The following is a 27,674-nucleotide window of genomic DNA, read 5'->3' as shown; positions in this document are numbered from 1 at the left end:
GCTAAATTTTATGCTAATCCCTTCGTCAAGGCTCTTTGTTCCTCTCACACAGCTTAAAAGCCGTGATCTGAACGTGGCTCTCTCACTCCAGTGCTGTCCTACCAGACAGTCTCGCTCCCTTCACCTGATGAAGGCCGCTTGTGTTGTGGCCGAAACGTCGTGAGAATATTATTGTGTTATTTTATTTGATCAATTTATTATTTTACTCTCATTCTACGTGACTTTACCGAAAGAACCAAAGAAGAAAAAAGTATTATCTTTTTTGTGATTTAGCGTGCTGATCTTAAAGGTGCATTGAAAAATTTGATACTCCGACCGATGCTCCTGTTGTTTGTGGAGTAACTCATGCAGCCAGCTGTGGCTCTAGGGTTTGGTGTTACATGGTTGTTTATGTAGTTTATTGTTAAAAATTCGGTCACAGTTCCTATGATCACTGTTACATTGCATTTATGGCTTTATTTTGGTGATTTCTAAAAGTTTTTTGGTTTGACCATGTTTTTGTTTATTGTAGTACGGAGTTAGACTGATGGCCTTAATCTTAGTTTTCTTGTTGTTGTTTGACTTGCATCCCAATGGGATTTTTGCACACAGCGTTGGTGTACGGTGCTATTTCAGGAATATTTTGATGTTTTTTTCCTGGATTTTCTGTTTGCACATGCACAAAGTCACTTTAAGATGTTTTCTTGTTCATGTTTTTTTGTTTGTTTGCGTTGCACCCGATTCAAGAGCCGAATGGCTCACAGGGCTATACCAAATAAATGAAACTATGAAACTATGAGAAGGGATGGACTGATGCGGCACAGGAGTATTTGGAGCTGAGTGGACTTGCCGACCAGCAGTGCCAAGCTTGGGCTCTGTGGAGGAGTTTCCTGAAGAACGCTACTGGGCAGTAGAGGCAGTCGCCCTCCCAACAACAGCAGTGGTTGGAGAAGCGACGCTCACAACAACGAGCGTTGCACTGGGCGGATAAAATACAGCGAGTTGGCACAATGGGGAGCACAGGTGGTGAAACAGCCAGTCATCTCGGTTAGTCTGTCCCGTGACCGGCTCGCAGAGAGCCTTCGATACTTCACGTGGCCTCAAAGTGTGCACTTTAAGTGCACCTAACCTGGCACAAGCGCTGTGGTCACGTCACCGCCACTTTATGGCAGTTCTGCATGGGTGCTAAAGAATCAACTAATGTCACCTGCTGGGTCTGTCCCGTGACCTCCTGCACCTAGTCTGGCACAGTGGTGCATCTGCCAGTCATCTCGGTGAGTCAACTAATGTCACCTGCTGGGTCTATCCCGTGACCTCCTGCACCTAGCCTGGCACAGTGGTGCATCTGCCAGTCATCTCGGTCAGTCAACTAATGCCACCTGCTGGGCCTGTCCCGTGACCTCCTGCACCTAGCCTGGCACAGTGGTGCATCTGCCAGTCATCTCGGTGAGTCAACTAATGTGACTTGCTGGCCCTGTCCCGTGACCTCCTGCACCTAGCCTGGCACAGTGGTGCATCTGCCAGTCATCTCGGTGAGTCAACTAATGTCACCTGCTGGGTCTGTCCCGTGACCTCCTGCACCTAGCCTGGCACAGGTTCCAACGCGTTCTACCCTCCCGTCAATCCCCGCAGCTGCTACCGCTGCTGCTGCTGTACAACAGCGACCTCTCTCAGATCTGCGTCACAGTCTCCCACCATGTGGCCTCGTCTCCTCTTCCCCTAGGTCGCTGGAGAAACTCTCCATCCCATACAGGAGCTGTGTCCACAGTCCCCCCTCCCCGCCGCCTCCGCTATCACAGAAGGATTTTCTTTGTCCTTCCGCTGGCTAAAAACCTTTCAGAGGCGTCGTTCGGCGCTCAAAAGTATTTTGAAACTTTGACTTTATTTTCACAACTGTGGAACATTACATCTCTTGACCATTTACTGAAACTGGTAATACGATCAGAGGATTAGATATGCAACACCAACCGTGAAATGTTTTTATTAGATAAACTACATTATAAAAAAAAACATTAACTTATACAAGTTGTGTTGCAGGCAAGGAAATTGCTGTTATGATGAAGACCATCCGTAAAGAATATAAGTGACGCAATTTTGCTAGAACACCTCGGTCAGACGTTTCAAAATCAATTTACCAACTCAGAAAATCCCTCTAAATATTTTCAGAAAGTTCTTCATAGCATCCTCAGCGTCCTCCGTTTGTTGTACGCTAAAATGTCGAACAACAACGACCAGCATTACAATTAGTGCGTCAATTTTAAAAAACCCTCACAGTAGGCCATATTATTCACCATATAGACTATAGTCACTATACTTATTAACCCAGGAAAACATCGGTCAAAAAATACATCACTCCAATAGGGGGCGCCAATTGCTATGAATACAGTAGAAAGGTTTTTGTTTGGGTTAGATCGCATAAATGTGTCGTTATCCCACCACCACCCAACACAGCCAATTAGTAAGGTTTGTCACGTAAACAAGACGTGCCAATTAGTTCATACTTAAGCCCACCGGTGTGTTGCAGAGTAAATGCACAGATCTGGCCGTCCGCCTGATGATGCTGGTTGTAATCACTGGCGAAACGTCGTGCTCAGATTAAAAATGTTGTGGATTTGCTCTCCGTTACATCAACGTGCTGTACTAGTAAGGTTTTTTTGGAGGGGGGGTTATATCGCGCAAATATAAATGTGTGGTTAAACCCGCCACCACCCGACATAGCTGTGGCTCTAGGGTTTGGTGTTACATGTTATTTATGTAGTTTATTGTTAAAAATTCGGTCACAGTTCCTATGATCACTGTTACATTGCATTTATGGCTTTATTTTGGTGATTTCTAAAAGTTTTTGGGTTTGGTAATGTTTTTGTTTATTGTAGTACGGAGTTAGACTGATGCCCTAATCTAAGTTTTCTTGTTTTTGTTTGACTTGCATCCCACTGGGATTTTTGCACACAGCGTTGGTGTGCAGTGCTATTTCAGGAATATTTTGATGTTTTTTCCTGGATTTTCTGTTTGCACATGCACAAAGTCACTTCAATATGTTTTCTTGTTCATGTTTTTTGTTTGTTGCGGTTGCACCCGATTCAAGAGCCGAATGGCTCACAGGGCTATACCAAATAATGAAATTATGAAACTATGAAAACTATGACATCTGAACAGAACATGCCAACTCGTTACCTGCACAGCACACCAGGTGTGTTGTGGAGTAAACCCACAACATTTACAAACTGAGTACGACGTTTCGCCAGTAATTACAACCAGCATCATCAGGCGATAGCCAGATTTGTGGAGACAGGAGGACAGAACAAATCTGGCTGTCGCCTGATGATGCTGGTCGCGAACATTGGCGAAACGTCGTACTTAGATTGTTAATGTTGTGGATTTGCTCTGCAACACACCGGCGTGCTGTACTAGTAACGAATTGGCACGTTCTGTTTACGTGACAAACCTTACTAGTTGGCTGTGTCGGGTGGTGGCGGGTTTAACGACACATTTACATTTTTGCGATCTAACCCAAGAAACCCATACCATTGATAAATGCACAACATTTACAAATTGCGTACTGTGACGCTTCGCTGGTAATTACACCCAGCTTCATGACTGGACTTGTGAGGGTTGCTCATGTTTAATATGGGAGGGCGGGTTGTTCTGATCCATTTTCTCTCACGTGCAATTTCCTAAATATTTTTTTTATAGGACACCAACGCGGACGGATTCTTTAAACATGCTTCACGATGATAGAAAGAAGAACAATAACCCGATCTAGAATACAATAAATCCTAACATTTGGAATGTATAAACTATGCCTTGATTCCCTTCCTCACTATTGACACACATTGCACAAGGTCACGAACCGACTGTGGCGGATGGCAATTTCTTGACAACCGAGTACAATCACTGTTTGAAGATTCAATGAACTCCCTGTTACGCACTCGTACGACAGCACTGTCACTAAGTGTTTCACTTCTTACCCCCGTAGGAAATTCAACCTTTCAATATACGGCGTACAATAGTGCAGGACTCTCATTTGCAAATTTGACTCTGGCAAGCAATGGCCAACTCATCTTAAAACAATGCCACGGGCTCTTTTAGCATCCTCTTCGAAGCAGACGGCGTGTCGTACTTAGCAGTTCATTGCCCGGCAGTAATATCCAGGACAGTCTGCTAGATTCTAACCCCGGGACCTTTACAACAAGCGGGGGAAAAAACACCCACTACCGCTGGGGCAGGCACTGTATAAGAACGTTAAATACGATAATACTGCACTGGTGTTTGGGCCCGTTGTTGAAAGCACCGATTTGTCTCACCTAGTGGAGCTTGGAGAAAGAAACATGCGGCTTTTGGAATCACCGTAGGATTTCTCACCGCATGCCACCTGAGATGTAAAAAAAAAAGTAAGCACTTAAACATCGCCCTCCAATCACAATCGTGTCAAAACACAAGATGTCATCGTGGCGACAGCCGTTGATACCACCAGACTTCTCCAAGCGAGGGAAGAAGAAAGAAGCAAAGAGGGAGTTGTTGTGGTTAGCGCATGCAGAGCGTAGATGAGATGAAACAGTTCAGTAAACCGAGCGCTCAACATGTGTGTAGAGCATCTACATCCTTAGACCTCCTTTGCCAGTACCAAAATGTAATAATAGGGTTTTTCCCATTTTTTCTGGCAACAAAACTGAAACCTTTTTACGAGGATTCATGTCTGCATTAACCACAATACCTGCAGTCAAAATGCAAACAAAAAACATACTATGATAATATATGCATTGTCCTTGAAACTGATTGGTCCACACCAAGGGACGGCTTTCTTTTGAGCCTTTTGATGTCATCTGGTCGAGAACCAATTGGGTCGAGGCTCAAAAGAAAGCCGTCCCTTGGTGTGGACCAATCAGTTTCAAGGACAATGCATCATATTATCATAGTATGTGTTTTGTTTGCATTTTGACTGCAGGTATTGTGGTTAATGCAGACATGAATCCTTGTAAAAAGGTTTCAGTTTTGTTGCCAGAAAAAAGGGGAAAACCCTATTATTTTATGTGTAGAGTTCAATGGGTGAGGTTCAAGCGAAGAGTAGTCACAGCAGATAAAGAACAGTGATAAGGAGGTAACTGTTGTTAAATTCTATGAATAATCATAATTGCAATGCTTTCTTTGGAACTAAACCTTAAACCGTGCATGCGATCGTGGTTTATCATATTCTTACCAAACGTGCATATTAAATGTAGTATTTACATTTTCATGTTAAGTCTGTGATGCAATTTTACCTGCTCAGGATGTGTTGGCAAAGGTTCATTGGCTTGTGTGACACACGGGGGAACAGCTTGATCACGCTGCTCCTGGCGACTCCACTGCCCATCCAGTCCTGAGCATCTGTCATAAGGTCTCTTCCTATGGTTGCCATGCCTCTTGTCGACTCTGCACAACCAGAATGTGGCCTATTTAGTAGTATTGGCAATCTACCTTTGTACTATTAACTATCACCAATTAATTTGTTTATATATTACACGAATGACGTTATATAAATATCCAAATGGCCCTTGGCAGATAAAAAGGTTCCCCACCCCTGCCGTAGTAGACCATGAAACCAGCTGGCCAGTAATGCCATTGAAATGCACTCCATAGGCATCGGCATCGCTGTGATCGTCAAGGAGGCTAAAATTCAACATTTCATTTGCGATTCCACCAGGCCGGCCACACCCAATGGGCCCTCCCATCTTGCCTAAATGCCACACTGTAATCAGGATGAAGTCAGGCTAATTCTGTGAACTGTTTAAATAGGTATTCTAGTCCATACCTGTCATCTGGTATCGACTTGATACTAGTAAACCAGTATCAACCAGAATATTCTGATTGGCTGTTGCTTATTTCGACCCATAACTTGCATTACTCTCTTAAAGATCAAGCTATTTAATTTTCCAGGAAAACCTCACTGACTCCTAAGACTGTGTTTCCAGAAGATCTTGGTTTGGGATGTTTGGCCATTTCCATTCATGAGAAAGTTAGCATGTTGTAGAAAACTGGAAAACTCGGAGACAACCCAGATCATAGTCCAAGCTATCAACATCTGGCAAGTCCCGATGACCACCCATTGAATGCTTAATCAGACTTAAACCTGATTAGCTTTGGACTGGTAAGACCTGGTGCATTTTGGATGATTTCACTGAATAACGTTTGCATGTTGAATGTGTGTTGTGTGAAAGGTGATCTGGGAGACAGACCCACTGTCGTCTTGATTTCGAAATGCTGGAACTGGAACATCAGTGACGCTCACGGGAGATCGGAGTTTGGCCACTCCACTTGGTGACTCTGTTGACCCCGACGTGCGATGATCCACACTCTTGTCACCAGCAAACACAGCTGCACACACCACGTTTCATAGAGAGCGGTATTACAAAGCTTCTTGATGTATATTGTGCCATGTTAAATGTTTATCCCTATCCAGAGTGCATAAATATACAGTAGCAGCCCAAAAGTAAGGGCACAAAGAGTTATTATACTTATTTTTTACAAACCACATCGGGTTATTTTTATTTATTTTAACAAACGTTCAAACTGACTCCCATTGACATTAATGGTTGCTTGAATTCTCTTTTGAAATTAATTAAGGACTATTTTGACTGCAGGTGTAATCTTTGAACATTCATCAATTATTTTGTCTCAATTCAATTCGGGTTCTTTGTCGAGGTGACCCCAGGGGCAGAAGAAAATAGGTATTAATAATAATAGATAAAATATTACCTTAAAGAATAAACACATTTTTTTAATGCCAGTGTTACATTAAATGAAATCACTCTAACTTTTGGGCTACCCCGTATGTCGGAAACAGCTTAATATGCTTGGCCTTGTACTTTTGACATTTTTTATCTGGAAAAGAAATCAAGGAATTACATTTTAATTGATTTTATCATCTATTATAATACATTCCCAAGCGAATTATGTTGAGCTCTTTTTAGAGTCCATGGCCGCATTTTAAAGCTATCCGACATTGTGGCTCAGCACGAGATCGAATGCTTGCAAATTGGAAGATTACAAATTTAAATCCTCATTTGGGAATGACTCTGCCCATCAACCCTGCGTGGTCTGTAAGTACCAGTGTGTGTGAGAACAATTAATCGGTGGTTGTCTTATGCATAGGGTCTCCCCCTGCCGTCGGAAAGGTGAAATCCCGCCGCTGGATCAGGGCTATAAACAGCAGTGTGCAACAATGCTCATTTGAGCAAGACAATTATTCTGACTTTTTTGATTACAGGTATTTTAAGCCTCCATCTTTTCATTATCTCCTTTAATTTGGATCCTGGTTTGCACAATTAAAATGTAGGGTTATAAACATATAAATACAACAGTGCCTTGTTATTGTTCTGTATCGCAAGGTGAAAAAAGATGCATGATTACAAGAAAATCAGGGTGGCCTTTGATACTCCAAGATTTTACACTTTGGAAGCGGAAGGGACAGAGAGATAGATAAGACATGAAGGGCATGATGAAGCATGTCTCGTGGGACAGACACTCGACCAAAGGGCCCAGAGAGAGATGGGCAAAGAGACACAGTCTCTCCTGCATCGCTTATTTTAAAATCAAACGTTGCAGTTAATTGTAGTCATTGCATTAGGAGGTTAAGAGCTCAGACGACACAGAGTTATCAAAATGACAAGTGTAGCATTTTAAGTTGAGCATATAGCTATTATCTACAGACATAACCAAATTACCCAACTGGCCTTGTGGAGACAGGAGCTCAGAAGGGCCACTGCATCTGCAATAAGACAAACACGTTTAAAATATCAAGCTTTGCCATGGCTATACAAGTACAACACACCTTAACACTGTATGACTCAGCATAATTAATGTATTAATCACCATATTCTTGGTTCTTTCGGTAAAGTCACCACGTAGAAGGGGAACAATTAAAAAATAAAAATATAAAACAATAAAATTCTCACGACGTTTTGACTGCAACACAAGCAATCATCATCAGGTGTGAAAACCACAAATCTGTGGTTTTCACACCTGATGATGATTGCTGTGGTTTTCACACCTGATGATGATTGCTTGTGTTGCAGTCGAAACGTTGTGAAACAATAGGGAAGCAATAAAATAATAAAAATATAAAACAATCAAATGACTTTACCGAAATAACCAAAAATATGAATCCCTGCAGTCACGAAAGCTTTAAATCAAAAGTATTCATCACTGTTGCATTTTTAATTTTCAGCACACTTAATTTACCGTCAAACGTACCTGTCATCATGCAGTCCACACTGAGGCTTAGGGACGTGAGCAAACTTGGATAAATTCACTGCGTTTCCCCCCTTTACAGAGCAAACCTATGATGAATGTACTCAACACAAGACACGACAGGATGCTCACAACATGCTTAAGGTATATCAAGGGTTGACAATTATCGTGCTGAACGCAAATACAATCTGAAACGTTTTGTTTTGTATAACATGACAATCATTATAAAAAATGGCCTGTTACTAATGAAATCAAGTCAATAATGCCACGTTTAATCCTGATGCACTTTTAAATCTAAATTGAAAACTAATTATTTTTTAAACTGATTTTCGTGTTTAGTTTGTTGTCCTTCCCCCGCACCTCCGATATGGCACGGTTGGCTACGTACAGTGAGGGAAAAAAGCATTTGATCCCCTGCTGATTTTGTACGTTTGCCCACTAACAAAGAAATGATCAGTCGATAATTTTAATGGTAGGTTTGCTTGAACAGTGAGAGAAAGAATAACAAGAAAAATCCAGAAAAACGCATGTCAAAAATATTATAAATTGATTTGCATTTTAATGAGGGAAATAAGTATTTGACCCCCTCTCAATCAGAAAGATTTCTGGCTCCCAGGTGTCTTTAATACAGGTAACAAGCTAAGATTAGGAGCACACTCTTAAAGGGAGTGCTCCTAATCTCAGCGTGTTACCTGTATAAAAGATACCTGTCCACAGAAGCAATCAATCAATCAGATTCCAAACTCTCCACCATGGCCAAGACCAAAGAGCTCTCCAAGGATGTCAGGGACAAGATTGTAGACCTACACAAGGCTGGAATGGGCTACAAGACCATTGCCAAGCAGCTTGGTGAGAAGGTGACAACAGTTGGTGCGATTATTCGCAAATGGAAGAAACACAAAAGAACTGTCAATCTCCCTCGGCCTGGGGCTCCATGCAAGATCTCAACTCGTGAAGTTGCAATGATCATGAGAACGGGAGGGGTCAGCCCAGAACTACACGGGAGGATCTTGTCAATGATCTCAAGGCAGCTGGGACCATAGTCACCAAAAAAACACTTGGTAACACACTACGCCGTGAAGGACTGAAATCCTGCAGCGCCCGCAAGGTCCCCCTGCTCAAGAAAGCACATATACATGCCCGTCTGAAGTTTGCCAATGAACATCTGAATGATTCAGAGGACAACTGGGTGAAAGTGTTGTGGTCAGATGAGACCAAAATGGAGCTCTTTGGCATCAACTCAACTCGCCATGTTTGGAGGAGGAATGCTGCCTATGACCCCAAGAACACCATCCCCACCGTCAAACATGGAGGTGGAAACATTATTCTTTGGGGGTGTTTTTCTGATAAGGGGACCGGACAACTTCACCGCATCAAAGGGACGATGGACGGGGCCATGTACCGTCAAATCTTGGGTGAGAACCTCCTTCCCTCAGCCAGGGCATTGAAAATGGGTCGTTGATGGGTATTCCAGCATGACAATGACCCAAAACACACGGCCAAGGCAACAAAGGAGTGGCTCAAGAAGAAGCACATTAAGGTCCTGGAGTGGCCTAGCCAGTCTGCAGACCTTAATCCCATAGAAAATCTGTGGAGGGAGCTGAAGGTTCGAGTTGCCAAACGTCAGCCTCGAAACCTTAATGACTTGGAGAAGATCTGCAAAGAGGAGTGGGACAAAATCCCTCCTGAGATGTGTGCAAACCTGGTGGCCAACTACAAGAAACGTCTGACCTCTGTGATTGCCAACAACGGTTTTGCCACCAAGTACTAAGTCATGTTTTGCAGAGGGGTCAAATACTTATTTCCCTCATTAAAATGCAAATCAATTAATAAATTTTTTGACATGCGTTTTTCTGGATTTTGTTGTTGTTATTCTATCTCTCACTGTTCAAATAAACCGACCATTAAAATTATAGACTGATAATTTCTTTGTCAGTGGGCAAACGTACAAAATCAGCAGGGGATCAAATACTTTTTTTTCCCTCGCTGTACGGTGTGAAAGAACCTCAACATACATACATACAAATGCATCTCAGAATATTTCACAAAGCATGGGTGCTTATTGATACATGGGTGCTTATATTTTTAAAATGTAGCAAAGGCTACAAAGGAACGCATTCAGACAAGGGGCTGTGGTAATCCGTCACCATCCCTAGAGAGAAAACCGCAACGGGCACAAAGTTTCAGTTTCATTTATGAGGATTGACCCTGTGAGCCATTCGGCTATTGGTTTGGGTGCAACCGCAACAAACAATAAAATTACAAGCTACACCTAAAATTAATTGTACACATATCTAAACATCACCACGTACATAATCAATAAAATCCTACAGAAAAAGCACCGCCCTGTCCATGCTGCGTACAAAAAGTGCAAAAAAATTCCGTTTCGATGTTTGATCCCAATAACAATCACAATACAATACAGATCAAAAAAATGTAAGTATAAATCGATACTAAATAAAAAAAATCGGGCCAAACCAAGCCCCTCTAAAACTTACTGAAACAATGCTACCTAAACAACGTAACAGTTCTCCCAACAAATGTGATTAAAAGGTTACAATAGCGACACACACACACACAACACGCATCACTAAACCTAGCGTCCTTCGCTAGCTGCGTAAGTCATAACAGCCGGATTAACAATAGCAGTAGCAGCGCACTAGAATCAACATGCATAATAAGTTCATACGTCGGTCATCTAAAGCTACACTTTTGAATTCAGGCCACAGGGGAGCCGTGGCAGCTTTGGTTGTGCGACTCCTCTAGAGCACTCTCGCTCCCAGAGCCACTTCAACATGAGACAATGCACAACTCTTACAGCATCTCGAGTGCAGTCCACACAATGGAGCGGTGTGCACCACTGCATTGTGTATTCATTTGTATGTTGACAGGGTGCGGTACTCATTGTACAACACTCTATCCGTTCTAAATGTTTGCATTTATAACGGATAGAGTGCTACGGATAGTTTGCTACGCGCGTGCCAATTTACACAAAACAAAACGAGGTACAGTATGAACACAGGTGCAGTGACAGATATGAGGGCTGTCAAAATGTGCGATGTTTAACCGTGACATTTTCACTCATACCTTGAGCCTTTTGTGACTCGGAAAGCCTGTTAGACTTAAGGTCTTGCTCTTTAGTTCACTCAGGAAGCTGCGCACGTCAGCGCTCGGGGTGCTGGGCATTAGCGGCGTTGACCTGGCCATATTCCCTTTGCCTACAAGTTAAACCAACAACGCAGGCGCTTAGACCTGAGTGACAACACTGCATTCATCAGGTGCTTTCGCATTGCTGGTGGGCCGCTCACAGTTGGAAGGTTACGAGTTCAGATCCTAGTGGGGGGGTTGGCTCAGCCTACATTCTCCAGGGTCAGTAAAGTTTGTATCATATTGTGGGGAAGACAACAGAATCAAACTCCTGTGAATCACTCACCCCACCACAGGAATGCAGAATTAGCACCACTGGACTATGGCTGTCATCAGGAAATGAGTATCGCCAAATGCTCATTTGAGCGGCAAAACAAAGACTATACGAGTTATTTATTTAGCAGGCCTATGATACGTGCAACCAATTGTGCATGAGAATGATCGATGACTGATGAAAATTATATGCAAATGTATCATTTTGGCTAACGTTCAAAATGAGACCGCACAAGACAGAATCTACGAGGCAGACCATACAAATGAGACAGAAGAAGCTTGATAACAAAAAATAATGCAGTCTTGAATGGAATCGTGTCAAATCACATTATTTTACACATTCCATTACCAGCCTACAAACAAAATAAATACGCGCACAGCACGCATTCCACATCTGTCCCTCCACATGAACATTAAAGTAATTGTATACATCCCATCTGTCAAACCTCCATTCTGGGAGTGCATAATTGCAGCAAAATGTGTTTAATACAATAAAACGCCGCACCAGTTTTGGCATTCAGTGTCTCATCAGCAACGTCAGATTTGCTTGGATCAACGCTGGTGAATGGCCAGAAGTGTATCGGTCTTCGTTTGATGAAATACGATATGATACGCAACCCAAAATAATCACAATTGCTCGTAGTAATAACTTTGTAAATACGTTGAATCAAGATGAAGGTACTCACAGCACTCGTGTCCACACATTTGTTTATTTTTACAGTTGTGAAGACAGCTTCTCTTGGAATCATCCAAGCCAGCAGAGTAACCTTCAGAAACAAACGAGAGCTCTGTAGAGAAGTCTTTTTCACTGTAAACGTGTTTTATAACGACACATTACACATCACGTGACGAATACAATCAAACGCTGAATGTTTATGAACATTACTTTCAGCATATTGTAGGTCGAGCGAAGAGTCGAGATGTGTAAGCCACTCTAGTGTGCAGAAGCATGTCTTAAAACGTTCCAAGGAGGGTGGGGGAGACAGTCCTGAAGATTTAATTAGATCCCTAAAGTCGTGGTTTAAAGATTTCGTGACTGCAGTGATTCATATTCTTGGTTCTTTCGGTAAAGTTACGTTGAAGGGAAACAATAAAATAATAAAATATATATAAAACAATACAATTCTTACGACGTTTTGACTGCAACACAAGCAGCCATCATCAGGTGTGATGACTGCTTTATGTTGCAGTCGAAACGTCGTGAGAATTTTATTGTTTTATATATATAATTATTTTAGTGTTTCAGGTATGATGACTGCTTGTGTTGCAGTCGAAACGTCGTGAGAATTGTATTGTTTTATATATATATAATTATTTTAGTGTTTCAGGTATGATGACTGCTTGTGTTGCAGTCGAAACGTCGTGAGAATTTTATTGTTTTATATATGTATTTTTTATTTTATTGTTTCCCTTCAACGTGACTTTACCGAAAGAACCAAGAATATATATACTCTTTGGTTCTATTGGGTAAAGTCACGTAGGTGAAAATAAAATAACAAAAAATCACGACGTTTCGGCCACAACACAAGCGGCCTTCATCAGGTGAAGGGACGAGACTGTCTGGAGGACAGCGCTGGAGTGGAAGAAGCCACGCTTAGATCACGACCTTTAAGCTGTGTGAGAAGAAAAAGACCAGGCGCCTTGACAAAGGAATTAGCATATAATTTAGCATTTAAATGGCTCATTGAAATAGCTAAGTTAAAGTATACACATCTGCAGAGGTACCCCTTGACAAAGGAATTAGCATCGAATTTAGCATTGAAATAGCTGAGTGATTAGCTTGTAACTGGTCACAAGAATAGCTGTGTTAAAGTTAGAGCATATACATTCACCGAGGCACCTAGTACTCATCAAACAGGATAATTTAGCGAAACACAACCACGCTCAGACATCGGACCTGTGTGCGAGCAAACAAGGTGTTCTGACAAAGAAATTAGCATAAAAATTAGCATTTGATTGGCGGATTTTAGGAAAGAGGTGGTTTACGTGCCGGTGGACTTGCAGTTTGGCGCGGGGGGGGGGGGGGGGGGAGTTTACCTATTGATGGTGTGAAAAGGGGGAATTTATAAGAGCTGCAAAAGTTTGGGGTACCACTACTTGAAAAATATACTGTACCATTGAAATTAGTTTAATGTTTAGTTCGATTTAGAACATCTTTCTAATGGTTGCTTAATTTGAAACCATCCTCTCGGTTGAAATTGTGTCTGTGTTTGTAGATCTGAATTGCTTCATGAACAAATCTCTGATAAAAGCCAGTGGGTTTGCAAAGAACCTTGGTATCGGAGAAAATTATATCGTGATCCCCCACAGCGTTGTAACAGTGATCAGCCACGGTAGAAGAATTCGTTTTGCCGTGTTTCAAATCTGATTTGTGCTCGCGAATTCGGTCAGAGACATGTCGCTTTGTCTCACCGATGTAGCAATCACCGCAGGTACAACTCAATTTGTAAACCCCGGGGTACTGTAAATCAGGAATGACATCCTTCACGGATGGGATCAGATCGCACACAGGTCCGATGTCTGAGCGTGGTTGTGTTTCGCTAAATTCTCCTGTTTGATGAGTACTAGGTGCCTCGGTGAATGTATATGCTCTAACTTTAACACAGCTATTTCTGTGACCAGTTACAAGCTAATCACTCAGCTATTTCAATGCTAAATTCGATGCTAATTCCTTTGTCAAGGGGTACCTCTGCGGATGTGTATACTTTAACTTAGCTATTTCAATGAGCCATTTAAATGCTAAATGATATGCTAATTCCTTTGTCAAGGCGCTTGGTCTTTTTATTCTCACACAGCTTAAAGGTCGTGATCTAAGCGTGGCTTCTTCCACTCCAGCGCTAATTCCTTTGTCAAGGGGTACCTCTGCGGATGTGTATACTTTAACTTAGCTATTTCAATGAGCCATTGTCAAGGCGCCTGGTCTTTTTCTTCTCACACAGCTTAAAGGTCGTGATCTAAGCGTGGCTTCTTCCACTCCAGCGCTAATTCCTTTGTCAAGGGGTACCTCTGCGGATGTGTATACTTTAACTTAGCTATTTCAATGAGCCATTGCAATGCTAAATTATATGATAATTCCTTTGTCAAGGCGCCTGGTCTTTTTCTTCTCACACAGCTTAAAGGTCGTGATCTAAGCGTGGCTTCTTCCACTCCAGCGCTGTCCTCCAGAGAGTCTTGTCCCTTCACCTGATGAAGGCCGCTTGTGTTGTGGCCGAAACGTCGTGATTTTTTGTTATTTTATTTTCACCTACGTGACTTTACCCAATAGAACCAATGAGTATGGATCCTAGCAGTCACGAAAGCTTTAAATCTAGAAAAGAATATATATCCCTAAAGTCGTATAAAATATATGCAGTTCATGTATTTTCTCTGATAATAAAATATTAATTTTCGGGGTCTCAAGGAAGAGGGGAGGGGGGGGTGTCGATCACCGCTGTGTCAGTTTGGAACTCTTGAGCACAAGAGAGATGACCTTTGAAGTAAAGTTGTATATGTACAGGTCAACTTCACAACAAAATATAATGCACCACACCTAACGTCCCCTATGTATATTACTGCATACTTGTCACAGCATGAGTTGGTGGGTGTTGTATACGGCCCTTTTTCCACAATTAATATCCATAAGAATATTTACAGATGCATACACATAGATTTCTTTTTCCTTTCTTTCGTGACAAACAATATATATATTTTTTATGAATCAAACCCGTAAGCCAGAAACACGAAAAACCATATGTCGGTCATAAACAGGCCATTAGTAAATAAAGAAATAATAAAACTCTCGAGGTGAGGATGTTAGCAGCTATCTGCGAAGATCTCCAGATGAACAAGAGTTTGATGTGCCCTAAGGGAGGTCACGCAGAGGGAAGCCCTCCGCAAGCCAGAAATGAGGACGCCCACGGGTTAAACTATTTCTTTTAAAACAACGGTTCAAAATTAAAATGCAATAACAAGAATAAGCTAAAGTTAGCGGTCCTCGCGCTCACTCCAATTAAGACCAGGCCACCAGATACATCAGTGAATTATTATCCAATAATTAATTCCCTATCAAATGAGTTTCACCTTTAATACTTTTACTGTTAAAACAAAGCTTGGAGCAGGAATACCGAGTCACATCAAAGGTTATCGAGAAGGAATGAGACAACGAGCAAACTTGCGAAAGAGTTTAAACAATATTCCAAGCAACCCCGACCACCTTTTGTCTCTCTCACAGCGCGGAGAAGCAGGAATTACACCTTATCACAAGGGGCCATCTGGAAAAGCCAGCCGGGTTTGATGAGGAGACACACCCACCCCACACACGGCAACCAGGCAAAGAAAGTTTTAAAGAAAATTGCAAAATAATATTAATAATAACAACGTGTTAACCTTACACGACATTCCATTATAGAACCTTATAGAACCAAGGGATATGGATTCCAACAATCAAGAAATGGACCTCTTAAACTCAGGATGATAATTATTTTTCTTTTTAATAATTCCATCATAACAATTCGAACCTCGGTAAAACCGAGAGGTGTCGGGAAGACGTAGTTACAAACACGAGTCTTGGCGAACATGGGACCAAATGGTATTTGAGAAAAATAAGTCGAAAGTATAAAGAGGTGCTCCCGACCACCTTTGTCTCTCCCGACCACCTTTGTCTTTCCCTGCAGCACGTGATAAAATGCATACGCTCGGAAGAGCATCTTCACTTGGAAATAAATCAAATACTATGAATCACAAGCAGGATCATAACTGTGTATGATAAGATACCAACTGTGATGTGAAATGTTAAACTTAAAAAAAAATCTTAACCATTTCTTTGTGCGTCGGAACGCGAACGGAAAAGGGGGGGGGGGGGAACCCGCCCCTCTCTCTGGGTGGAGGGATCAGACAACCAGACGCCACCGAGATGAATCGAGGTGTCTGTCGTCTTGATGTTTATGGCTTGAGGAAAGACCCGAACAGGACCAGGTCATAAATGACACACACACAAACATACACACTGACACACGAACCCCCCCCCACCACCGACACACGAACCCCCCCCACCGACATACGATCAGATCAAAGATAGCTCCACCTCGTGAGGGGGAGCCGAGAAGGGGAGAGATTTTTGGCATAAAAAGGAGCCGTTTCAGCATTGAAATCAACTCATCAGCCCTCGGGGCCAACTCATCAGCCCTCGGGGCCAGCTCATCAGCCCTCGGGGCCAACTCATCAGCCCTCGGGGGCAGCTCAACAGAAGAAGACTCATCTCAACTCAGCTCAACAGAATAAGACTCATCTCAACTCAGCTCAACAGAAGAAGACTCATCTCAACTCAGCTCAACAGAAGAAAAACTTGACCTGTCGCTCGCGAGCGCAGCGTCAGCTACTACAGCAGCGGAAAGAGCGCGCGCCGGCGTAGCTCATCCAGCAGTGGAGGAAACTGCTGTCAGCGAATCAGCACGGGCGCGTTCGCGCATCTTCAAGGAGAAAGAGCGTGGCCAGCAACGCCAAGCAAGAGCGTGCAGCAGCTCAGCCAGCAGTGGAGAGAAACTGCTATCAGCGAACCAGCACGGGCGCGTTCGCGCATCTTCAAGGAGAGGGAGCGCGCGCCACCAGCGTGCCATCAGCCAGCGCCACCACGAGCGAATCGTGAGCCTGCAATCTACAACCGCCGACGACAGAGCACCAGCGCGCCGCTGCGGGCGTGCTTCTGACGCCGTCTACCAGACGGTCATCTCAGCTACAACAACGCATCTACTCGTTCACCAACGTCCGTCGAGTCCGAACCAACTACTGAAAGAAGAATCAACTGATACGTATGATACACTGCCCCCCACTACACACAAACCAGACGTCTGCTTGACGCAAAGAATCGATTCTGAACATTGGCCTACTCTTTCACCACTCACACCATTCAACACACACACACGGGTCATTAACAAAGCCTAAAAACCTCAAGCCATTGAACCATCCGTGATTGTGGAAACATCGCAACGACCGAGTGAATAATCCATCGTTTTTAAGAGTGTTCATAATTTTTCTCTGTAATATTGTGCTGGGGCTGTACTTCTAACCGCATAAATTACCAACTGACCCATTAACAAGGATTAATTCTTGGCTCCTCACCACGGAGCGCCGCTCGCAGGGATAGAGAGCTTGTTCAACCGGTTCCCTGTCAGGGGTCTGGCCACAATCAATTAAAAGATTGGCCCGAGATAAGGATCTCAAAAGGAAACATCGCCACCCATTGAGTCGCGTTGAGAAGTTGATTAGGAATACTTGAGTCGTTCGTTAATATTTGTCTTTCTGCATAATCTTGCCGGTATCCACGAATGAAATAACGAATTCAAACGCATATTTGTGCCTCCAAGAATAATACTGGTTGGAGTGCCCTGTCAACGAGTAGCGTTGCATAATAATCAGTCATCCTATTGTTAACAACGTGACAATAATTGCATTAAGGGCCGCGCATGATCAATGACCGAATGCTGTGTTGTGTGACAATTCAAGTAACGAAGCATTGTGGCTATCGAGTGGTGTTGATAAGGCAATTCGAAGTATTTCAGTCGAACGCTTTAAATTCATAATCGTTATGAATCAATGAACGAACATCAACGTGGTACTGTGCTGACGATTTCAAGCATAATAACTTCGCATATCAGAATGTATTAAGGATTGGATACGAATCAAAGACCAAGTGCCGTGTTGTGTAACAATTCAAGCATACGAGTTTGCATATTATAAAGTTAAGGTTTGATAGAATAGTTCGCATGTTTTTAATCTCTCTCTCAACAACCGATCGATTGCGTTACGCGTCGGGAATTAACCACAGGTGCCGCTATCGAGGTGAAACAACGCAATCGTGATGGTATCATGTTAACGCTGTGTTGAAATTCCAAAATCCCGAGATTGAGTTTTTATATTATCCAAAAATTAAAGTTAGCTAGAAATAAAATTGATTAAAGCAGAAGGTTTGTGTGTGATTCTTCCTGAAATTCTGCATAATATTGTTCTGCGTATGAGATCTGAATCCTGGGGACCTATCATAACCACACAATCACCACACATAATCCATAACACACATAATTCGTAATGTTCAATCGAGAGTAATCGTATCCTTATCGATAATACGGAATTAAAGAGCAGAGTCGAATCGACTCTCTCTCATTCACGCTCACAACGCCTGCGTCACTGCATACGATTAATTGCGTCATTCCAATTCATAACACAATCCTAGTCACCGAGGCTCGACCTTATAATCCATAACGACCTGCATCATCATAACCACGCCCACTCGCATAAATTAATACGATTATCTCTCGAATCAGCATAATTTATGCGGATAATTACACTGATTAACATAATTTCGGATAAATTATGCAAATTTTAAATTTCATTTAATTTTCATTATTTTCATCAATTTTCATAACACCTATATATACAACATATTGGGTGCGTCGTCCGGGATCTCTCGCAGACAGTTTATGCTTGAATTAAGGAACAAATCACTGTTGTATTAACCAAGGTTTTATGATCTAACGTTGCCCTGTGACTGTAACGGGTGTAAAGCAAACAAAAAAACGCACTCTGAAGGGAAATTCCAGAGTAGCAGGGTATAACAAAGACAATTGAAGTAAGATTATTTGCTCGAGTCAAACTGACCATATCCTGTGATACAAGTGTTTTTATACGTGCTCTGAAGGGAATACCAGAGTCACATGAGTCGAACTGATGCATTCTGGATACAACTGTTTTGATATGCACTCTGAAGTGAAATTCCAGAGATGCTCGTATTAAGAGTATTTTTTGAGTGGATTGCGGGATATTGGGAACTTGTACCAAAAAGGTCAGGCCGATCTGCTACAGAGCAAACAAATCAGGGAGACACATGGAAGGGGAGCTGTATTGATGACATTGGGACACTGCTTAAGAACTGGATAAAATTGGAGAAAAGCGAACACGATGTAAAAACATCAGGAATAACTACGCTGAACTCAGACCCTCTCGCACAGACAGACAAACAGAGATTATGGGAGGAGGAAAATTTCGGAAAAGAAACAGGGGGGACTGATAACCCCGAAGTCAGAGTGAGACAGAATATTAAAACTAAATCACCAGGAGATTCTGTACTAATAACGCGAGAAAGGGCGGAGCCGAAGCTCCGAGGCAACTCTCCAGGAAAACGTACACCACGCACAGACGGCCGACACAAACATCGCGACAGGCACGACGCACCAGACAAATATAAATCAAACACCCCACAAAAACCACATAAGTATGAGCCATGGGACAAACATGAGTCACCGAGCAAAGTTGACCCACGTTACAGGCGCAAAATACACTACAAAAATCATGTTAAGCAACGCCACCGTGATGTTAATGACTCATCCGAATCTGACTCGGATGACGATGATCAACTTTCCGAATACTCGTTCAGTAGTAACACTCTGAAATTGATGGACAAAGCTCTCGTCAGAATTCCCTATTTTGATCCACACAATAAGAACAGGGACATTCACACTCACATCGCAACGGTAGAAGCAGAAGCAATGATCAGGGGTCTGAGGAAAACGGATGAAAAAGCGAGTTTGCTGAAACGCAGCTTGCATGGACAGTCCATATCATGGGTAAAATCGCTACCATACGAGGTTCGGAACGATTTTAAAAAGCTGAGCCTGGCAGTGATTCGGAAGTTTGGAGAATATTCAACACTGTCTGAGGGATTTAACGCTGCAAAATCTATGACCCAGTGTGCAGACGAGGATCCTCGGGATTACCTCATGCGATTTAAAAGAGCGTACTATGCGGGCGATGTGGATCAGTATCACGAAGGTGACAAAAGGTTCAAAATTATGTTTTTTGGATCTTTGAGTCCAGAGATTACAGAAATTGTGGGAATGGTCTTGAATCCAGAGACAGCCTCCTTAGACCACATAGTGGATCGGGCACACATGGCTTGGCTGTACCGGGCTAAAAACAATGATTTCACAGCACACAGTGAACGGAACAAGGCAACCAGCCTATCAGAGGAAAATAAAAAACATGTGAGGCATTTGATGCACGCAGGCCCACAGTACAGAAAACAAAAAGCACCCACGGATTACCAACATAATTACATACACGGGTGGTCAAATAACAATTACACGAGACAATGGCACGCAGACCGGGAGCGATCGCAGCGTGCAGGGACGCGTATTTGCGAGAATCGCAATGCGTGGAGACCACGAGCAAAGTCAGACCAGTGCCCAATTCCACGGCACACCGACCGAGAGCGTTCGCAACGTGCAGAGACGCGTATTTGCGACAATCGCCACGGGTGGAAGCAAAGAGCAGGACCATATCTTCATCCAATGCAGCGGCACACAGCCGGCCAAAATTACCCACACAGATGGCGAGATAACAATTACGGTCGACAGTGGCACATAGACAATGGGCAGCCACGACACACAAAGACACATAATCGCGAGAATCACGGCGTGTATAGACCAAGAGCAGAATCACGCCGATTCCCCATTCCACGATACACAAGGGGCACACATGGCTTGGCTGTAATAAAGAGGGTGACATGGGCACGTGATAAATCGCTCACACTGGTTGAGAGGAAAATGACAGGGAAAGAGGTGTCCGCTGATCTAAAAAAAAAATCACAGCCCTTGGAAAAAATCAAGCAGGCTGGAGGTTACAAACAGAACCAGGAGGGGAACCATGATTGTGGAAAACTAAATGCGCCATGCACACGCTTTGATGTGGTGGGGAACGCGAGAGTCGCTCCCGTGGTGAACCCACCTATTGAACAAGGAAAATTAACCATGAAGCGTGATCTAACAGGAAATGATAACCAACAGGATCGGGGGGAGAAACATGCTTGTTTGGTAAATGGAAACGCGATCAATTGTGTCGCAAAATTGCGTGAGAGTACAGTAAAAGTGCCAGGGAAACGCGTTACGGAGACAAAAATCCATGATGGATTGGGGAATGTGTTGAAATCCAGCACACGCAAAAACATGGAATCGAATCGAGGCACGGAATCGGATCGTGGTACGGAGTCAGCAAATCTGCACATGGCTGCGGAGAAGGCAAATGACCCCAACAGTCGAGCACGGAAACTCGTGTTGTGTACTAATCCTGGTGGCGTACGACATGGCTTCACGCCACATAAACCCACAGGGAAGGCGAGGGATAAAAAAAATTACCGATACGAACCAAGGAACCGTGCTCATTTGGCTAAAGCCATACCGACGATGAACCAAAACGACGATGTGATGATGTTGCATGGAAAGGTCACAGGTTACTCGAAAATACCTGGTCATGAGAAAAATTATTCTGTACTTTTGACCAAACGTGGCAGTAAGGTTGACAATAACTTGGTAAACATTAAACAAAGAGATGCCAGGAGGGAAACGGTGTACCACCGGGCTCGAAACCGCTATCCAGTGTTTCCCAGGAACTGAAACAAAAATCAAAGCAATAATTGATAAGACCCGATGTAACATGTTGCCTTAATTTTTCTCTTTTTCCTGTTCTTTTAATTTCTTGTTTCAAATGTAATCATGCTAAGTTGTGACACGTACGCGCGCGTTGTAAGGAAAAATCACAAACTTGAAGACAATCGATAGTTCATGGTGGAAAAAGGCATTTTTCTTTAATATTAAAAATAACCGGTGGCAGACCACCGATCATTTTTAAAAGGGCGGAATGTTGTATACGGCCCTTTTTCCACAATTAATATCCATAAGAATATTTACGGATGCATACACATAGATTTCTTTTTCCTTTCTTTCGTGACAAACAATATATATATATATATTTTTTTTTTATGAATCAAACCCGTAAGCCAGAAACACGAAAAACCATATGTCAGTCATAAACAGGCCATTAGTAAATAAAGAAATAATAAAACTCTCGAGGTGAGGATGTTAGCAGCTATCTGCGAAGATCTCCAGATGAACAAGAGTTTGATGTGCCCTAAGGGAGGTCACGCAGAGGGAAGCCCTCCGCAAGCCAGAAATGAGGACGCCCACGGGTTAAACTATTTCTTTTAAAACAACGGTTCAAAATTAAAATGCAATAACAAGAATAAGCTAAAGTTAGCGGTCCTCGCGCTCACTCCAATTAAGACCAGGCCACCAGATACATCAGTGAATTATTATCCAATAATTAATTCCCTATCAAATGAGTTTCACCTTTAATACTTTTACTGTTAAAACAAAGCTTGGAGCAGGAATACCGAGTCACATCAAAGGTTATCGAGAAGGAATGAGACAACGAGCAAACTTGCGAAAGAGTTTAAACAATATTCCAAGCAACCCCGACCACCTTTTGTCTCTCTCACAGCGCGGAGAAGCAGGAATTACACCTTATCACAAGGGGCCATCTGGAAAAGCCAGCCGGGTTTGATGAGGAGACACACCCACCCCACACACGGCAACCAGGCAAAGAAAGTTTTAAAGAAAATTGCAAAATAATATTAATAATAACAACGTGTTAACCTTACACATTGAATTTTCCCAAAGCTTTGCATTCAAACATTTAGCGAGGTGGACAGCATTCAGCACGGCCTGGAAATTATTCTGCTTATCCTTTTGCTGCAAAAATTCGGCAAGACCTACAACCACAAAACGGAGATATAACGGATGTAAATACTGTCATGCGTTTAAACGTTAACTTCAGAAACAACGTACATTCGTTTAAATAGTGCAGTTTAAACTTACATTTTGTAAGACGGATTCCAGTCCTGAAGATTTTGGCAGTGTCCTGCATCAATGCAAAATCTTGCACCAGTACACATCCCAGCTGAGCTTGAATGAGACTACAAACAACGCGTCATTTCAATTATATTCTTAGCTCTTTCGGTAAAGTCACGTTGAAGGGAAACAATAAAATAATAATAATATATATAAAACAATGTTTTATATTTTTAGCTCTTTCGGTAAAGTCACGTTGAAGGGGAACAATAAAATAATTATATATATAAAACAATGTTTTATATTCTTAGCTCTTTCGGTAAAGTCACGTTGAAGGGGAACAATAAAATAATAATATATATATAAAACAATGTTTTATATTCTTAGCTCTTTCGGTAAAGTCACGTTGAAGGGGAACAATTAAATAATAATAATATATAAAGCATTGTTTTATATTCTTAGCTCTTTCGGTAAAGTCACGTTGAAGGGGAACAATAAAATAATATATATAAAACAATGTTTTATAATCTTAGCTCTTTCGGTAAAGTCACGTTGAAGGGAAACAATAAAACAATAAAATACATATAAAACAATAAAAATTCTCACGACGTTTCGACCTTAACACAAACGGTCGTCATTAGGTGTGTCGGTTTGCAAATGAGTGTCAATACAAACCTACACACCTGATGACGACCGTTTGTGTTATGGTCGAAACGTTGTGAGAATTTGTATTGTTTTATATATTTTTTATTTTTTATTGTTTCCCTTCAACGTGACTTTACCAAAAGAGCTAAGAATATGAATTACTGCAGTCACGAAAGCTTTAAATCAAAATAATTTCAATTGTGTAGCAAAAGCTTAATTCTCCACTTGAACAAACTGTTTTTGCAATATAGATGCAGTTTCGAGTGTTAAAATGAGTGTCAATACATCTTGAAGGCTCTCCAATTAAAAGGTGTCATCTGTATGGTGATATCAAATGGATAATAATCTGCAAATGTGTAGAATATTAAAACCCTAAACACGAAGTTGCGTTGCTAACTATAAAGAAAGTTCATAACCAACTCCAAATGTACGTATGTGTTATCTTAACAGGAGCATTGAAATCATAGCTGTACTTACCAGTTTATTTTAATTTCACTGGTTTTTATTTTACCGGACATTGGAAATCTGAAATGAAAGAAGCATTCAGATTCACTCATAATGGTTTGTCCAAATAACTAATACACACTGAATATACAATATACACTTTAAATGTGCTAATACAGACTTAAACCCCATTCGTTTATCCATACAATATTTTTAAATACGTAATACATTCACAACTACTATTGTCTCAAATATGTAAATGTTTTCACACTTGATGTTTCACTATCCGAGAAACCTTTTAAATTAAATAATTAGAATCAAAATTTTAGACCGATAAAACATTTGATATGAAACTTTCAAGATTATTCCAGTGTAGGTTCTGGATTTTTATTCCAAAAAATGTAATGACCTTAACACAGGATCTTAAAAAAAATACCTAACATTCTTCAAACTGGCCAAATATACCATGTAAAAATTGCAATTAATTGTAATGTAACTTTACCAATACACAGTATGCATAATTGTATATTTACATATGGCAATTCACCTACATTGGTTTAAACAAAAGTGACTGCTGATGAGACTCGGAATGACAAAACCAGTCCAGAGTTTGGTTGTGTGATACCAAGTCTGCTGAAATGATGCACTCCCATAATTCCACGTGGTTGATAGGATGTGTAAAATATATGTATTATTTTATGTGGATGGACAGATATGTGAAGGAGGCATATTGTACGCTTATTATTTTTTTCTTCCATTCTTTACGACGATGCTAATGGTTATTTGGTGACGTGTCACTGATTGTTACCGTATCGTGTGCTTTTTGGCCAAGTTCAATGTGTTCAGGGTTTTCTTCTCATTAACGCGGAGCGTGATGTCTTTATACTCTCGACAGCTTGAGATAAGAGTCACCTGTAAAGAAGCTCAAAGATCAAGATGTCATCATCATGGCCAAAATCATTGATGCTACTACTACACAGAATTGAAAAAGAATTCCACCCTCCGTCAGAATCCCACAGCTGCTGCACAATAGACACACGGTGAGCTCCCAAATCTGCCCTGACACTAAACCCACATCCATTACAGGAACAAATCGGTATTTAACGCCAATTACAAACCTCCAAAACGTTTACAATACAAGGTGTCCTAAACCGAAAATGTGTTCAAAGAGATCAGGAGAAAAATGTATCGATTCAGCTAATTGCTAATCGCAAAAAAATACTTTCTTGTAAAATACACGCGGGAGTTATGACCTGGTGGCTCAACTAGTGTAAGTGGCTCACAGATGGCAGGCTCCAAGTTCAAATACTGGTGGTGAGTTGACTCAACCCACCTTCCCTCCGAGTTTGATAACATGAGTAGCACTCTGTTAGTAAGTCAACGGTGTTTGCGCTGCAGAGAGACCCCTGTCATAGGATTGTGGATTCTCCACGATAGCCTCAGGGCTGTCAACGGTAGATGGATAACCTCAGTGCTCATTTGAGCAGGAAATCACTTTGACTTGGTTCTGAATGCCGCTGTACAATGCATTGATTATGTCTTAAAACGTAGGTGTTAGTTGAACCTTGTGCCAGATGCACACCGATTGATAGAATTGTCAGCGACGATGTATGCAGTAATAAACTAAAAGTCTGTCTTTGTAAGTAAAACTAAAATAAGACGGTATCCTTACTCCAATAAGGTGTACTGTATAGATACAAACGATGATGATCGCCAAACATGGCTAAAAACTGCTCAATTATCTGCACAATTGTAAGTCCGTTTATTAATTTGTTTCTTACAAAATAATTAACGGCCTATTCATATTCTTAGTTTTTCGGTAAAGTCACGTTGAAGGGAAACAACAAAATATATATAAAACAATAAAAAATTCTCACGACGTTTCGACCATAACTCAAACGGTCGTCTTCAGGTGTGTTGGTTTGCATAAATTTATTTTTAAACGGCGCATTTATTTATTTATGAAAACGTTAGCGCCACGCGCAACGATTTGGCAGTTTATTTAGGACTAGTCCATCTATATTCTGAAAAGAGGAGGGGGGAGACAAAAATTTTTATAATGTATGCTGTCTGAAAGCCACTGTAAGCGTGAACAATCAATTAAGACCTGAAATGGTTTATCAAATCTTTCCAATGATTGCTAAGATAGAATCCATCTTCTCGGTTGAAATTGTCTCTGTGCTTGTATATGTGGATAGCCTCATGAACGAATCTCTCATGGAAGCCAGATGGCTTACAAAGAACCTCTGTCTTGGAAAAGTCAATGGCATGTGAGCCTACTGAATTAGAACAATGATCTGCCACGGCCGAGGTGTTGGTCCTACCGTGTTTAAGGTCTGCTTTGTGTTCACGAATGCGGTCCGAGACATGGCGTTTGGTTTCTCCAATGTAACTACTACCACAGAGGCAACTTAGTTTGTAGACACCAGGGCATTGTATGTCCGGAATCACATCTTTTACAGACGGAACCAGATCACGGATTTTATGTAATGTGTTGAAACGGACCTGGATCTTGTGGCGCTAACGTTTTTATAAATAAATAAATGCGCCGTTTAAAAATAAATTTATGCAAACCAACACACCTGAAGACGACCGTTTGAGTTATGGTCGAAACGTCGTGAGAATTTTTTTATTGTTTTATATATATTTTATTATTTTGTTGTTTCCCTTCAACGTGACTTTACCGAAAAAACTAAGAATATGAATTACTGCAGTCACGAAAGCTTTAAATCAAAATTTAACGGCCTATTGTCAAACATCCAAAATGATAATTTACAGCCGCTTGTCAAATCCGCTGCTGTGAGTCGTTGTGGTTGTTTGCTATGTGTCACATACACACACATATCCTTGTCTGTTAACATCATTACAGTCACCACCTGTAATGCGTTGTCACGAACCCTTTCAGGGGTCTCGACCGTCTGCTAAGTAAGGGGACATTGCCGCAGCAAGCCTTGTTAACGTAAGTTGATGGTGATGTGGAACAATGAGAAACCAACCCTGTGACCTCACTTACCAGGTCTTGCACGGCTTCCGAGCCCTGTATTGTGCCAAACAGCTTGATGGTATCAAATGCCACGTAGTAGTAAGCCATCAATCTACCAACATCTGGACAATATCAAACCATTTTTTGTTAAAATAGCAAAACACATGAAAGCAAAGGCAAAGGAGGTCCCATGATATGTTAAAATAAACTGTAATTAAATGCCAGGGTGCTGGTGGCGGCTATACATCGTGCCTGTAATGCAGGGTTGTTGGATCAAACACAAATTGGTAAAACTCCCTTCCCAAGGTCGCCAAGATCGCCAT

At 41.8% G+C, this 27,674-nt stretch overlaps 1 long non-coding RNA gene and 1 pseudogene across 1 annotated transcript; both read right to left on the bottom strand.

Annotated features, from left to right (window-relative positions):
- Nucleotides 1–1,842: 1,842 nt before the first annotated feature.
- On the bottom strand, nucleotides 1,843–8,405 carry LOC142916521 (uncharacterized). The gene is made up of 6 exons (XR_012936531.1): nucleotides 8,209–8,405; nucleotides 7,680–7,723; nucleotides 6,192–6,330; nucleotides 5,238–5,388; nucleotides 4,284–4,351; nucleotides 1,843–2,188 (listed from the first exon to the last, which is right to left on the bottom strand). It is a non-coding gene; the product is annotated as an uncharacterized LOC142916521 (long non-coding RNA).
- A 1,943-nt stretch (nucleotides 8,406–10,348) lies between these two features.
- Nucleotides 10,349–27,674, bottom strand: part of LOC142916541 (putative ATP-dependent DNA helicase HFM1) — a 36,337-nt pseudogene continuing 19,011 nt past the window's right edge.

Source organism: Petromyzon marinus, unplaced genomic scaffold, assembly GCF_048934315.1.
Source record: "Petromyzon marinus isolate PM22_M1 ecotype Great Lakes invasive population unplaced genomic scaffold, UKy_Petmar_22M1.pri1.0 PM_G_Scaffold_4, whole genome shotgun sequence".
NCBI lineage: Eukaryota > Metazoa > Chordata > Hyperoartia > Petromyzontiformes > Petromyzontidae > Petromyzon > Petromyzon marinus.
Note: the sequence above shows the minus strand (reverse complement) of the source record. Positions and strands in the feature narration are given on the sequence as shown.